The sequence below is a fragment of the Tachypleus tridentatus genome, chromosome 7, assembly GCF_004210375.1.
Source record: "Tachypleus tridentatus isolate NWPU-2018 chromosome 7, ASM421037v1, whole genome shotgun sequence".
NCBI lineage: Eukaryota > Metazoa > Arthropoda > Merostomata > Xiphosura > Limulidae > Tachypleus > Tachypleus tridentatus.
Window position 1 is genome coordinate 15,316,622 of NC_134831.1, and position 14,498 is coordinate 15,331,119.

The window sequence follows — 14,498 nt, forward strand, 5'->3', positions numbered from 1 at the left end:
AGTATTATATCGCAAGCAATATCTTAATGATATAATAACAGCTGTTGTTAATTTAAGTGGGATATTTGTCAAATTTTCCAGAGAGAAGCTAGGATTAGGTCAAAAACGTAAAAGTATATTAAGTGAATAAAAATTTTACAAAGTAAAATTAAAAAACAAACAAACTTGTAAGTCAACGGGTACGATTTGTTTAATATCATATTAACAAATACAAATTAGAATAAAATATCGTGCATATTTGGATTTGTGCTTTTATAGCAAAGCCACAAAAGCTTTCTGCCATCAACCCCAACTTTGAGCTGTTGACCGACCACAAGAAAGATAACTAACTATTAAACTACGTTTTACCAACGAAGAGTGGGGGCTGACTGTCACATTTATATCTCCACCGGTGAAAGGACGAGTGTGTATGACACCGAGTTTTGTTCCCACGATATGTACATTGCAAATCGAGTACCATAACCACCAGGTCATGCCACGCTCGATTTTACTTTTCGATATATTACGGGCATTTAATGCTCGAATGAAGTGAAACCTTAACAAATTACCTTATCCTATGCAGGAGTTTTCAGCAAATTTGGATTACTTGCATGGCTTCAAGGTTTTAATTTCTGGAACCTTCTTCTTTACTGGGTGGTTTATTTTATTTTTTGATTGGTTTGAAAATTCGCATTCGATTTATCCCCCAATATATTTCCGAGGCTAATTGATTTTGTTTGAAGTTATGTTCAAAGCTACAACACAATGGGCTATCTATGCTCTGCCCTACACGGGTATCGAAACCCGGTTTCTAGCGTTGTAAGTCCGCATACATTGCTGTGCCACTTGGTGGACGATGCCAATCGAATGAACAACTTTTTTTCACAGACACACCTAATCCTCTTTTGCAATTAGGTGTAGCACTTTATCGATTTTCTTCAGTATTGAATATCATCACTGAAATAATTTTGGAGATAACACAATGTTAAGAACTATGGACACGCACAGGTAATACACATAAAGTAGCCACAAACAGTAACTTCATTATCAACTTATAATTATCGAAATATACCATTACAAACATAAAAACTGAAAGGGAATAAGTTCAAATAGAAAGTATTTTCTATTTTCAGCACACCCTATTTTCATGCTGCAATAGTTTTATCATCATAAGATTGTAAAGTATTTTTTCCAAATGTCTCGTAGGAGTCATTTTCAGTTCAGACAGTTTTATTTTCTAACAGTATGGTTGTCTTCAGTTGTTGTCGAGACAATAAATTTAAATGAGTTGAAGAGAAAGCTTGGTAACTAAATGAATGGTAAGGGCTGGTTTTAAGTTTAAAAAGAAATATTAACTTTTAGTTTAGTTTCGAGGACGGGACAGCCAAGGTGGATCAAAAGATCCCTTGTTGTTGTTATGTATTACTTTCCGTGATTCAGCCAATATGTTTTATTGTCATTCGATCTTCTAGGTTTCAATGTTTATTTTCTAAATTTCGCGCATAGCTACACGAGGGTTATCTGCGCTAGCCGTCCCTAATTTAGCAATATAAGACTAGAGGGAAGTCAGCTAGTCATTACCACCCACCGCCAACTCTTGGGCTACTCTTTAACCAACGAATAGTGAGATTGACCGTCACATTATCATGTTGCCACGGCTGAAAGAGCGAGCATGTTTGGCGAGGTTTTTTTCAATGCAAGTCCATAGAATTTTAATAGTAACAATATCGGAGCTTTATTTAATCCATTTAAAAGGTTCCTTTTACCTCCACCTGTTTAAATACGAATATCTGCCCAAAAGGTAATATTCCTGAGGGAATGGCAGCATAAAAATCTGTTTGTACCTCTCACTAGTCAGTGTATTAATAATTCTGTGTAGTTCTCTAACACCATTGGTTGAGATGCTCACACCTAAAATGGTCACCACCCAGAATGCTTCACTGTAGATCTAAAAATCTGGTTTTCTCCTTTCTGCCACCAAACAAAATATCATTGGTCATTACCAAATAATTTTAATTTTGATTTATCAGTAAATAGTAAACTCTACCATAATTTCTAATCCATTGTTTTGGCTTTTACTAAATACATTAATTATCTTCCAGGTAGTAGGGGCATTAAAGTTGCGTCCATAACTAACAATTTGATATTTGTTTGTAATTTTTCAACTCAATATCCAACTCAAACACTAGACCCCTTCAGTTTAACACTACTTCAATAAGATTTGTAACACTGAAAACTTACATTATCATAAAACGTTTAAAGGCTATATTTACTTCAAGTATTATTAAGAATTAAGGCCTCTTACAAAATACATTAGCATTTTTAACGTTTTCATTGAAGTGTGCTGTATTATTATCCCGGAATTTTTTTTACCAGTTTGTTTGTCAATTGAAAAACTCAAGGTGTTAACTGCCTTCCTTTTCACATTATAAATGAAACAATACAATTTTTACTACTGTCACTTCTGTGAGTAAAATCGATGGACCTTCGCGCTGAGTTGTATAATAGGTAAACATCTATTGAATGCAGTAAATGCACTGTCATATTATTCTACTTACCAGAGTTTGAATGCTTTTTACAACTGTTAAAGAAAAGAAAGCATGAAAATAAAAATCTTCTGAAACCTGACACAATTCATAGAATGGTCAAAATGATCGAATCTTTAATTTATGCTCTTCACCAAGGATGCGCCTGAAGAAACAAAAATGAGAACTTTGCTCAATTTAAATATTTTTATAGGCCATTATGTACAATGGCTACATAATGCCTTATGTATTTAATTATGTAATTGAAAATTTAATTTTCAAGTAAATTAGCCTTATATGCCATAGTAGTCTAGATGAAAATAAAAATTAATCTTTCTAAACTCCTACTAACAGGTCAAAATGGTGGAACCGCCAAAGTTCATTTATTTGCCACGAATATTGTTTTCTCGTGCTTTGTTGAATTTAACCTATCAGAATCTGTGTTTCGAATTTGAACAAGAAGTGATGTCAAACCACGCACCTTAACAAGATTTAGTTCACTGTATTACTATGTAATTCATCTTCTGACAGATCATACAGAAGCGAGTTGACCCTATACTGCTTTACTAGAGCAATCGACATTGCTCGAGGATTGTTAATGGTTACAATATCCTAAAATTATCTCCTAACTTTATCTCTAATGACATTGATTTTTTTAAATAAGACTGTTTTTTTAATTTCGTGCAAAGTTACACGAGGGTTATCTGCGCTCGCCGTCCCTAATTTAGCAGTGTAGGACTAGAGGGAAGGCAGCTAGTCATCATCACCCACCGCCAACTCTAGGGCTATTCTTTTACCAACGAATAGTGGGATTGACCGTTACTTTATAACGCCCCTAAGTTAAAAGAACGAGCATGTTTGGTGTGACGGGGATTCGAACCCGGGACCCTAAGCTTATCAGTCAAGCACTCTAATCACCACGCCGGGTCAATGATAGATTGGTACTGAACCGTTGTAATGTATTTTATGGTAACCGTATTTGTTCATCCTAGGCCGTTGGGTGCTTTAAAGAATGTTTATTTGTTGTTAAGCACACTAAGAAGCACAATGGACTATCTGTGCTATGCTCACCGGCGATAACAACTTTCGATTGTTTTAGTATTACAAGTACCAAAGAACGTATCGTCACATTCGTCAAGTGTTTATTATTACCAAGGTTTTACATCTCCTTTCAACAACTTATTTAAATAAAAGGACAAATGTTTCTGAAGGCCTAACTTAAACATGATCACAGACCGTTTCTGTTTCTTCCACGGTCGCCATTTTGCTGATGCAACATACTTGCCTTGGCTCATATTGTGACAACTAATACTCACCCGTTATCTTGACTGATATTCTTTTTATTTTTGTTTTTTCTGAAAAACAAATCAGACTTACTACTAAGCCTAACGTCGAATTCATTTAATTTTAACGTACAAATATTAACGTTAATAATCAAAGCTAACTGATTTTTTTTTTTTACTTAATGCCTAACAGTCTAGAGGCTAAAGCTTAATTTCTACGCAGAATAAACATTCTGAGTTCAATTCTCAAATTAGGCCATACTGAAATTACTTGATAACGGTAATTTCACTTACTGGTGTTCAGTGAACCGTCACACGTATCCCACATTCTAACTGGCTTCTCTAAATTAATTGTACACAATTTATAGAAACAGCGATTCTTGTATCCAAGATGTTCTCATAGCCTTGTCTTGAATGACGTTAACTTCATTACTTACTGCTTAATATATCTTATTCAACTTGGTCACCAGCATTCCTTCAATGCCTCTTAAATTCAAAGTCAGGTTCGTGACACTGTTCCTTCTATTACAACTTTCAGTTCTATTTTTCGATACTGTATTAAATCACAATATTATTAAGTATTGGGCTTTCAAGGAGATTGCTACACTTCAAAGTTTCGCAGGTGACCAAGCTCATCCGTAAATAAAATTCAATTATTTTTTTTCTCACACAAGTTTTTTCGATGCATTAAAAACAAAAACAATCGTATTTTGAAGTCACCCGAAGGTTTGGGAACGAATACAATGCATGCGCGTGTTATTAAGACCACAATCAGTTTATTTTAATGATATTTTAGTTAACCACATAGAAAATAGTTTTCTAGACTAACCATGTTGACGTCAGTCACAATTCAAAGTAATGGACATCAAATATTGTCTGGGCTTAATGGTAAAATTAGCGTTCAAGATTTTAGGAGACAGTCGAATTTAAAGGCTCTCAAACATTTGTTTTGTTTTTGGAAGTTAGCCACGTTGTTTGTTAAATCTCGGTAGTCCACAATGATGTATATACAAGTATGCATGCAACATCTTTCCATACCACATGTGGTCCAGAAACCACAGATTAACCACCTGTTAACTATTTATATACTCTTCAAAAGAAGAAACGCAAAAGGCAAAATATGAGACAAATTGTTAACAAGTTTATTCCGGGTAGTTCTGTACGACATGTGTGAAACTTTGCACATTCACTGCTGAACATCCAAAGTCTGCAAAGGCGAAGTCCACGCTCACTAGGTGAAGTTTAACGTCACTCAACGTCAATAATGAGTATGCCCCCCGTGAGCATCAATAACTGCTTGGCATCTCCTGCCCATGGAAGCGATGAGATGACGAATCACATCCTGTGGAATGGCTGTTCACTCAGCCTGCAAAGCTGCTGAAAGCTGAGGTAGAGTCTGCGGTTGAGGTTGTCGCCGTCGCAGACGTCGGGCTGTGTGAGGACGGGCGTTGTCATGTTGAAAAACGTCGTTGACGTTCACCATGATGGGTTGCACATGGGGCCTAAGAATCTCGTCGACGGTTGCGTACGGTCTGATCGGAAATCCTACGCAGCCCTGGTATGGTTGAGGCAGTGGACGTCGCAGTGGTGGTCCTATCCCGAAGGTGACGTAACCGGATGTTGCAATCTTGTGCGGGCGTGGTCACACGAAGTCTGCCAGATCGTGGAGGTCACGAATTGATCCATGTTGTGGATGACGATTCCATAGCCTTGTGATGGTGCTTGGGTGGACATTCACAGCTCCGGCAACATCTGATCGAGATTCGCCTGCTTCCAATCAACCAATGGCGTTGTTGCGTTGTGCTTCAGTCAGTCTTGGCGTAACTGTATTGCGTGTCGGTGGCTTAACACTGAGCTATGGAAACCGAGAACCCGTCACTTTTATAGGGATTTTGCACATGTTGCACTTGCAAAACATGCAGATCTCTCAAACAAATTTATTGGACACGCATGCGTTTTGGCAAAAAATCCGATGTTTTCCTCTGTTTTCAAAGTGCAGAACTTTTATTGTCATTTTGGTCTGACAATCAGTGCCTTAACACGTGTAACATCACATACTCTGAGCTTGTAACGTTATTACATATATTTCTCTTTAAAATAAAAAAAAATATCCCTTTTGCATTTCTTGTTTTGAAGAGTATAGTAAGTGGAAAAATGAAACTTCGATTTTTCTGTGTGACGTAGGTAGTTTCAAACGAATTAAGATACATTACAACAGCTATTTTCCCCTTTGTTTTAGTACCAGTTACAAAACAAGCTTTGAATCAGCATGCGTATGATATTTTTCTGGAGTTATGAAACCGATTAGTTTAAGTATGTGTTAGATTGTGGGAATTTTTCTTAAAGTAGTTTTAATTTCCTCAAGGTTTTACATTGTACAGTTCTCTGAAAGTAACTGACGGTTGTCACAGTTAAACACATAAGATGTACATAAATAACACCTTTCAGATGCCAGTACATTAAATCTACAACACCAGACTAAGAAAACTGACAATTAGAATTATCCTCAATTAAATATATTAAAAATAATTGGTCGTTAATAAAAAACAAATAAGAAAAAGCACAACACAGAGTGTTCTACACGCACATAAACGTGCACGTCCAAAGAAATGTAAACCTAATTTATTTTGAAGCTAAGTAATAGAAAGGATAATTGAAATATATAATGTTGCTACAGCGACAAAGAATCACAGGAAGATGTTTTTCTCTGTAATAGCACGTGTTCAAACATCTCGTATCCTGCCTAGTTCTAGTCCAAGCAATAGTGTTTTTATATGTCATGACAAATTATACCATAAGGTAACTTTACGTCTTTCCTGAACCTGTGTAAAACGTGATGAAATACCGTTAAAAACACAGGTGTGTTCACACAAGTGTTAACAAGAAAATGAAGAACAACAAGGAATAAACAAAAACAAAATTGAACGCACAGTTATGACAATAACTTTTAGTGAATATATGGGAATGTATTTTTAACCTTACCTAACCCAAATGAGGCATACTAATTAAATATTTATGCTCAAACGTCAGGCCTCCCTCACAGAAATCTACAGGTTCTTCTGTGTTAACTTTTTCAACTGCGGCTTTACAGGAAAAACTGAGAATGGTAAAATGAGACTGTAGTTTTATCAAAAAATTCTCGTGATACAGAACTGACTCAACAGTCAAGACAAAAAACACATACATCAGCGCTTCTTGTGAAACTGACAAGCAAGCCAAGTACTTCGTAACAACAGAACGCATGCACAACGATTGCAAAATTCGACAAACTACTGATTTACGATTCCAATACGGCGTGATAAGGCTTACAAAACTAAAGCGGAGACACGTAATTATCGAAAATGCTCAGACTACCTAAAAACAATTATTATTTTTTTAGAATCACGGGAATTCTTACACGGTTTGGTTTGTTTTGAATTTCGCGCAAAGCTTCACGAGCTTTTTGCATGGAAGATGATCTCGGTTCTTCCCAGATATATCAGTCTACTATGCTGGAACAGTTTTAAAAATGGAATACCCGAAAACCAGTGAACAAAATTATAACAACCCACATGTATGAAAAATACAACACAGTCGGTTGCTGTTATATTACAGCTAATTTAAAAACCAAGCCAGCCAACGTGTTTATATATTTAATAAACACAGTAAATATTACGATACATTTATACCAGGCTTGCCGTAAAACGTTGAAACTGAAATTAAAAAAGTAAAACGAGAAAACTGAATAACCTATATTATAAGACCTTAAACTTCAATACATGGAACAAAATTTTCCTCTTGAGGTCATTCAATATTTTTTCTGAGTAAACTATGAGTAAATATTATGCAACGACCCTGTAACATCAGTAAAAAATAGAGTTCATAAACGTTGTAAACTATCGACAAACATATAACGTAAAATATAAACAATGAAACAATTTATAATTATATTTGCCTCTTTTAGTCAGAAAGACAGAAGTAACAAGTTTACTTTATCTACAAAATCTTATCATGACTTCAAGAATACAATGGTTAATCAGTGTTGAAAAATACAACTTTATTAATACTTACAGAAAGGGTTATTTTCAGAATTCTGGCTAAAAACACTACTTTTCACGATTACCACGATATTAAGCGAGTACACGAGTGTCGATAAGGTCGTCATGACCCAGTCGAGAGAAAAGTTATTCTTACTGGCTCAAGCGGCAATCAACGTGAAGGAAATCGACCACGTTCTATTTACTCACGTGTACAAGCTATACTGCACCGATGTCCTTCGTCACATGGGACTTTATCGTTGCACGTGACATACTTGTACAGGCACGCGTCGCGATCACTTGAAAGGAGAGGTACGCATCGCAAAATAAGGATATAAAATACCTCAGGCAAATCGTACGTTTTCATGAGGTATGGAAGCACAGAACAAAAGACTATGAAAGCACTTTTATTTTTGTGTTAACAAAATTCGCTGAAAATGACAATGAACGCAAACGACCATAAGGCATCAAATTAACCTTCAATAGTGATAGCGCCAAGGCTTTCTTTATTAAATTCGTTTAAGACTAAGATATTAAAAAAAACAACTAAGTCACAAGTTAAAAGGACTAATATTTATCGAAGTAAGAATAAGAGAAACTATACCAATATTTAATTTAAAAACAACGATACATCATTGCTTATGTACACTTTCATTTACCTTCTTGTGAGCTAGAATCAGGAGTTCGATTCCCCTCGGTGGACCCAGCAGATAGCCCGATGTGGTTTTGTAATAAAAACAACAACAACAACACACACACATACCTTCTTATGAGAACGGGAAGTTTTCGAAGCTTTCCACGACACCAATCATGGAAAGACAGTAATATTTTTTTCGGCTTTGTTTGTTTGGAATTAAGCACAAAGCTACCTACTAGACTATTTGTGCTCTACCATTACGGGTATCGAAACCCGGTTTCTAGCAGTGTGAGTTTACAGACATACCGCTGTACCACTAAGAGGGTTGTCTTCGAAAATGGCTATTCGTCGCTTGATGCAATCATTTCAACTTTAATTACTGTTTTATGTAATTGTACAACTTCGTTAACAGCTAGTGAGGAGCGGAGGTTTCTAACGGAAGTAAACACAGAATGTCAGAATTATTCGTACATCTGAAATTGGCCGAAAAAAGAAACAGAGATCTCGTTCCGTCGTATTCATGTCCGTATCGATATGGTTGAGGATACGTTGTAAGATAATTTGTATGTTCATTAGTCTAAAGGTCGTACAGGATCAAATTAGATAAATAATGACCACTGACCGCGAGCCAAATACATTCCGGAAAGAAACTGCAAGTTAAAAAATATTTCATGAGTTCAGCTTAAAACCAAGAGGATATTCTTCAGTTCCAGTATGACTGGAAAACAATATAAAGTTCTTTTGATTTACGGTGCTACGTTTCCATCAATGACCAATACTTAATAGTGTCGCATCTGTGGAGTTAAAAGTTAAAGACAGGCTCAGCACAACATCACCGAATACGACCACTAGGATGATATTTCAGGTATTCATAGAAATCTATAAGTATGGACAGAATACATCCTGTACTTCCAAGAGAACTTGTTAGTTACTCGATAAATTTTACGGGAACCCATCTCTAACTTTCACAAATGCAACGAAACTATACTTAGAAATCCCCAAAGTACTGTGGACTAATTTCAATAAGAAGTTGTAAAGGTCATGGATTGGTCTATACAACGTCGGAGAGCTTGATAAGTTGGACAGTACACTCATATAGTATTGTTCTACTTCAGCCACAAGTTTGACCAATCGTACTATAACTTCTTACCACTTTAAATTTTAGGTTACTCCTGTTCCACAAACTTAAGGTCAATATATATTGCCTGTGAGAGTAATCACGTCCCAACTTGATTTTTCATTTATGTTAATAACAATTTACCCATCACATCTTTTCCCACAAATAACGGTGTTAAACGAGTAGGGCAACAAGGCTCAACATTCTTACTGCAACATGATATACCACCCCAGTCTTCAAAGTTTAGAACAATGTGTAAAGGGGAAGGGAAGTCAAGGTTTCAGTCAAATAACACCTATCGTGTTTTGTGTTTCTTCCCTTTTACTGAGTACGTAACTCCAAATCTGAAACACTATTATATATGTGTAACAACCGTTACGAGCAGTAGGAAATTTTATAACAGTGAAATCTCTGCAAAAACCTTCTTATGGGAGTACTTCATGTTACAACCCATGCAGAATGAAATTTTACGTATGTAATAGATTTACTAAAAGCACACATGAAGCTCGGTTTATTGTTCGATTCTCCACTTGTCAGTAAGTTATACCGATATCGCAGAATTCCGCCCCCTATCAGTAACCCAGGATAAGAGCATATCGAAAGAGAGTTAGACACACACACATACATACATATAGTGTTGCAAGTTGTTTGGTTTGTTTTGAATTTCGCGCAAAGCTACACGAGGGCTATCTGCGCTAGCCGTCCCTAATTTAGCAGTGTGAGTCTAAAGGAAAGACTAGTCATCATCACCCACCGCCAACTCTTGGGCTACTCCTTTACCAACGAATAGTAGAATTGACCATAACATTATAACGTCCCTAATGGCTGAAAGGGCAAGCGTGTTTGGTGTAACGGGGATTCGAACCTGTGACCCTCGGATTACGAGTCGAGTGCCTTAACCACCTGGCCATGCCGGGCCATTTGCAAGTTGTCTTCTACTCACAACAATGAACCAATATTAATATTCACCCATGTCCAGGGTTACTCTTGAGGAATGGAATTCTTAGAAACTGGTGAATCAAATGATAAATTAAGCTTTATATTTATTTTCAGTATTTTAAACAGCTCGTTTGCTAAGTAATTCAAAATAATATATTAGCAACAACAGTGCTACTACATATTCTTCAGATTCTATACACCAATATAGATTCATTGTAATGAGTGCAAGATAACACATCACACAACGAATACTTTTAAATTACCAGTAGCACAAGTTTCCAACTCTTACACACAGTTAGCGCCTTAAATATCTTTGTTTCACCAACAGCTCGACAATAAAATATCTGAACAGAGAAGGAACTCCTGAAAATGGAATATTACACATATGTTCCTATAGGAATCCTGTCAAGGTTAGGTAACGCCAGCCCTTCGCATTACAACAGTCGGGAAATAAATGTTATGCGTATATCGTTTCAACTGTGTACACGTAGGTGGCGAATACATTTTGGCAAGCGAATAAGTGAGCAAATATTTTTGAACGACACAGCAGCACCACCATGGTGCAGTTGTGATAACTAAATGTTTTCTAAAGTTGGATTTGAGTTGTTGTTTTTTTCCTCGGATATTTTATTTACGTTTTTTTGTGATTTGTTTCACGCAACGTATTTTGAATTTTTTTTTTTACATTTTTCTGTTAACAATTGTTGAAAACGTTTACCTGCAAAATATTTTAAAGTGTTAATTGTGATTCTAAAGGTTAGAGATACTGTTAATAATGTTTTAATTATTAGATCCGTAATAACAAATGATACTAAACGAACGAACAAACAACAACAACAAAAGAAAAAACCAACAACGGCCTAGTAGATTTGAATGGATTAAACATTTTTAAAAAAAACATAATTAGGCCTGACAGGACCTAGTAGTCAAGGTTCTCAACTCGTAATGCGTAAGTTGTGGGGATGAATTCTTCTCATTGAACACGTTCATCCTTTCAGCCGTGGGGACGTTAAATGTCATGGCCAATTCAACTACTCCTTGGTAAAAGAATAGCCCGAAAATTAGCGGTGGGTTGACTAGTTGGCACATATCACTGCTAGCGTAAATTTACAAAAGTTATCTGGACATAACTGTCTCTAAATTTATATTGTAAGAAAGAAGGCAAGGCAGCTAGTCAACATCTTATCCACCGTCAACTTTTGTCTCACGAAGTAAGGGAATTTGTCGATAATTCTTAAAGGAAACCCGTGGCCTTAAAATAAGTTGCCATCTGGAAGATTGGCATTTTTTGTATTCTATCACTTACCCCTCATTTAGAAAATACCCTCACACGAGAAGGGAAATTGCTAAAATACTGAAAATATTAACTAACGTAACTTATAAAAGGGTGTTTTATCAATTATGGCAACTGCATTTCCGTAATAATATAATATTATTTATAGATATAAATAATAGTGAGTGACGTGACTAATATTACGGTAGAGCAATTCTGATAAAAAAAATGAAGTGATTAAAATATGGGTGAAGAGTAATTTAATAGAAGGATTAGTACGACCGTGTGTACCAGATAAAGTGGTCAGAGTCTTAATTAAGAAATCCCTTACTGTAAAAACTGTCACTACACCAGTGTTACACTGAACAAATTTTATGTTTGAGGAAGTACCAAATCACAGTTGAATGGTTTTGAATTTCGCACAAAGCTACACGAGAGCTATCTGCGCTAGCCGTCCCTAATTTAGCAGTGTAAGACTAGAGGGAAGGCAGTTAGTCATCACCACTCACCGCCAACTCTTGGGCTGCTCTTTTACCAACGAATAGTAAGATTGACCGTATCCTTATAACGCATTTAAGTTCACGTGATATATGGTAACCGTCAACTGTCCGTTATATTTAATTATATATTCTAAGTTTTTGGTTTTTGTCACAAGTACACGCCATGTTTCTTTTAATTGTTTATACTATATATATACACATGCACACCCAATAATGCGAGAGGTGCTTTGTGAACAAAGTTTTTGAGTTTGATGACTATAATTACACTACCACTGTCATATAAATAAATCAAAAATAATGTAAAAGCGGCCACCTTTTGCTCCATTCATTTCAATGAGCCCCATTTTTCTCTTCATGTACGCTAAAACATTCAGAGTAAATATGTTTCTATGAAATTAAAAACTGAAACCAATTCGTTATACTAAACCAACTTCTTATTTATTATCATACTGGTTGGAGTATCCATCAACAGTGGCCGAAGTAGTGGTAAAAAACGTAAACCTGACAAAGTTGTATTTATCTCCCTATGGATTCAACGAATCTCCAGACCAAATTTGGTGAAGGTTCGTCTACAGTGGGCGAAGTCGTGGCAAAAACGCAAAAAGCCCATAAAAGCCGCAAAACTGAAAATTTGTAATGTAACCCTGTATGGACCTAACGAACCTTCACACAAATTTTGGTGCGTATCCATCCACACCCTGAGTAGTAGTTACATGGGCATACAACAGAAAGTGCTATTATATTTATATAAATACCTGTAATGAAGTACGTCTGTTCACGAGTCTTCATGTCAATTATATACGGTAAGAAATAATACAGATATTCTATCATAGCACTATGTCTACGAACTTACAACGCTATAAACTGGTTTTCTATACCCGCGGTGACAAAAACACACATAGATCATTGTGTAGTTTTGTGATTAACTACAAAGTACTTCTGTAAGAGATGCAAGTAAACCAAAAATGGCGGGTGTGGGAAAGGTCGTAAGTGGTCACAACGACAATTGCACGACTACAAATACAGAAATGGTTCCTCTGACCCATGTTTGTAATTGTCACGAAATATGCTACAGATGGCTGTAACCGTCACGAAAATAAGCTGTAACAGTAAGCTGTTGCAAAAAAACAAAATACCACAATAGGACTAGTTTGAAACATTAATTTCAGCGAGGGGGGAATTTTTGACGTTGCTTGCGAACTAAATGGTTCTGGTGTCAACATTCGAAGTTACAATAGTTTCAGACGAACGTATAAATTAAAACGCGTATTTTGGAATATCGTTTGGTTTTCAACTGCCGAAAGAAAGAAAAGTAAAAGCACAGGTAATTATATATGAGATATGAAATCACAGGAAACAGAGGTTTTGAGGTAACTCAACAATCTGATCGTTTCGTTTATGTTCTTACTAAACACAAGTGTTTCATTTCCTCACCTAATGTTTTGCTGCAGCTTTAGCACTTCACTTACTTAAGACAAATTTTGAAGCATCTATAATGAAAGATGACCGGCATAGCTAGGTGGTTACAGTTCTCGGCTCGTAAACCGAGGGTCGCGGGTTTGAATACACGTCACACCAAACACGCTAACCCCTTTCAGGCGTGGGATCGTTATAATATAACGGTCAATCCCACTATTCGTGAATAAAAGATAGCCCAAGAGTTAGCGGTGGGTGGCGATGACTAGCTGTCTTCCTTCTAGTCTTACACTGCTAAATTAGGGATGGCTAGCGCTGATAGCACTCTTGTAGCTTTGTGCGAAATTCAAAACAAAATAATGAAAGAAAGTTACCCTGTATGCAACATGACTAAATTGAGTCGAACTACATCCGTAATACAAGGTCTGGCCACTCTGTTACGAAACTAGAAACTATACATGACAGAGAGTTGGGCAAACTTTTGTTTGAAATAAAAATCACGATACAAAGTGGCACAGAATCTACAAGGTGCTGGAATGTGTCACCAGGGTTTTTCTTAATTCGGTAATTAAATGTAAGCAATTCAAGGAGCGAGATACGCACGCGGCAGTGATAGCGAATGTGTTTTTCACGTTCATCTTGATGGTAATCAATTTGATTGCAATCAGGAGATTACGATGTCTATAAATGATGTCCGTAATCTCCTTCGTATTCGTCATGTCATACATGTACAATGTGGGCGCAGTATATGAAAACACTGTCGTCTGATCAACACATCAAGCTGAGATAAGATGTAACACAAACTTTATCTTC

General features: G+C 36.3%; 1 protein-coding gene across 15 annotated transcripts in view; it reads right to left on the reverse strand.

Moving 5' to 3' along the window:
* The window catches only part of LOC143255185 (protein roadkill-like), a 105,320-nt gene that overhangs the window by 45,178 nt on the left and 45,644 nt on the right, over positions 1–14,498 (reverse strand). The window contains exon 1 of one of the 15 annotated variants that reach the window (XM_076510440.1): positions 7,838–8,041. The exons of 10 other annotated variants lie outside the window; for them this stretch is intronic. The gene's annotated coding sequence lies outside the window, so the exon portion shown is untranslated. Of the gene's footprint in view, positions 1–6,769; positions 6,791–7,837; positions 8,042–14,498 lie in introns of those variants that run through there. 4 more of the 15 variants (XM_076510454.1, XM_076510439.1, XM_076510453.1 and 1 more) reach the window with 4 other exon arrangements.